The sequence below is a fragment of the Colletes gigas genome, unplaced genomic scaffold (genome assembly GCF_013123115.1).
Source record: "Colletes gigas isolate AHSC1104 unplaced genomic scaffold, ASM1312311v1 Colletes_gigas_Sc00002, whole genome shotgun sequence".
NCBI classification, from domain to species: Eukaryota; Metazoa; Arthropoda; class Insecta; order Hymenoptera; family Colletidae; genus Colletes; species Colletes gigas.
In genome coordinates this window covers 488,594-491,235 of record NW_025106631.1, presented here as the reverse complement: position 1 = coordinate 491,235, position 2,642 = coordinate 488,594, and positions in this window count along the sequence as shown.

Here is a 2,642-nt window from a genome sequence, read left to right as displayed (position 1 = left end):
AGCTCGATCCATGCCGAGTGTTTCATGAAACGTCCGCCTCTCCATTTTGTGGCGCTTCTGATCTAATCTTCCCCTCTTCCCCTTTATACTTTCTCCTTTTTCATGTGGTCTTCGACAGTTCTCAGGTTTGCCAACTCCATCTGCGATGTAATTAATATTTTTTATTTATCTCTATTCTTTCATTATCAGAAAAAACTACTTATTGTTCGATTAGTTTTCTTTTCTGACAACTCTCACATTATTATATAATACAGCTTTTCAAATTTTTAAAGACGATCAAGAACATTTCATGCCGATTATAATCAAATTTTACAGAGTACTAGGTTTCTATGTATTCAAGTTATAAGCGTGATTTTAAACGTAGATGGCCACCCGTTAAAAAACGAGGGTCAATGTTTTAACCGGTTGGTAAGTGAGCATTCATAACTGTACTTTTTTATCATAAGTAGTTGTGGCTCGGCGGTATGCGTTTTGCGTGCTATTCTTCTGAATTAGGTTCATGTCCCATAGGAACAAAATTTTTTTTTATTTTTCAAATAACTTTCAGCAAGTTATACATACACAACATATTTCTATGTCCATCGTTCACAACATTGTATTTCAATGATTGTAGACTTATACTATTGCTGGCGCGCGAACGTTAATTATGCCCTAACGATCCAACTTATAGTTTTTATATAATTTTAGAAAGAATTATGGCAGTCTCGCGTGAGCAGTCAGCTGACGTCCGTGTGCCAACAATAGTATAAATCTATCATATCTAGCATAAAACAAAACATGTCTCAAACGTAATTTTGTCATTCTTAAACGGGGGCATACTGTTAAAAGAACATTTTCAAAAATTTATTATAAGCATTGTTTAAACAAAGTAACACCAGCGAACGTATTTTCATTTTTGTCCTTGAGGTTTTTTACTTTTTTTCTTCGTTTTATCTTTTTGAGAAAAGAATGTTCAGTTTTTTATACATGAGAAATTGTGTTGTAAATTGCACGTGTGCCGTCGTTATCGTCATAACGACGATAATGACGACGAAGATGACAGGTGCACAGCGATAACGACGATGACAAAGTTGACGTTCAAAACACTTGCTTTGAATATGATTTTCACATGGACTTGACGAATTTATTCTTTTCCAATATGTTGAAGAACTTATTTCGGATGCTAGAAATATATAATTCGTTTATTTAATTAACGTATTAATAGGGGAAATGGAACGTAAAACCGAAAATCCTTTTGTTATTTGACTACTTGTGATTTACAAAGAAACAATGTAGCCCAGATAAGGAGACCTCGAGAGAAGGCCAAATCTCTGTTGAGGACTGTGATTGGCGATAGCTTATTCGTATATTCGTTCAAAGTGGCTTGCTTACCATTACTCTGGCGCCATCTTCTGTACTGCTTACTTAATAATCCCGCCAATTTAATTTTCTTTGGTTTCGCTCAAAGCAGCTGCAAATTACAATAGCAAAATATTATTAATTGTATACCATTATATTAATACATTGTTACCTTACTATATTATATTTTCAGTTTGGATTTTGTATAATTTATTACTACTTTTTTAATTAGAGGATAGCAACTCAGATGACGCCACAGAACGTCACTGCGTGTGAACATACGTACTTAAATATAAATACATATTGAGTGCTGTCATACCCGAACTTACGTTTTCTCGATATGCACTTATGTCATTTCTAGTAACGATACGATAGATGTTTCTTCAAATAATAAATAATGAATCATAAATGAGTTGTATTTACCACAATTTACGTCAGCTATTCTGAAACCAATTATGCAAAATGTAAGTTCGAGATATGACTGTACTGTACGCAATCATAATTGTATTTTTAACCAGCTTCGCCCAACTACAATAAGATCACGCCAACGCATAGATGAACTTGGAAAAAAGGAAGAAAATACGAATTTTTTATCCTGGGGTTTATCAAAGAATTCGTCAGTAGGGCTACCTGGTGGATCCTACTTTCAACGTCGGAGTACTCAATAGTCAAAAACACCCTGTATACTAATGAATTGTAAATGAGAAGTGACGAATTCTAACATATTTTGTCTCTTTTTCTTTATTTAAACGTTCTGTCATTTCTGCAATACGTGATTCGTGACTTTATATTCTTTTTGGACTAATTATATTTTTTATTTGTTTAGTTACCTATTTTTTCAATTTTCTTTCATCTCTCCAACACCTGTTACTCTCTGTATCAAAGAGTTTATCTTGTGAATAAATAAATAAATAAATTTGTGGGTAGGGAAAGTAAGAAGTTGCCCTCTAGTGTAGGGTATAGAAACAAGGAAATGTTCTAGCATTATTTACATAGTTTGTTTGGTGCTGAATGAACAATAAACAATGAACAAATACCTCATCCCCGAAAAAAAATAATAAAACATATAATAAATTATGTTGTATTTATTATAATTCTCCATATTGGCCTTCTCACAATTGTTTATAATCCCAAACCCCAATGACAAACGAAACCAAGCGTTAACCCTTAAAAATTAAACAATTTACAATATAATGTACAAAATGACAAATAAAGAGATGAGAAAGTCTCTTTGTCTATCCAGTAAAAAATCGAATTCTTGCAGCTCGCTTAGCATGGTTCATACTATAGTCCTCTGTAGCAAA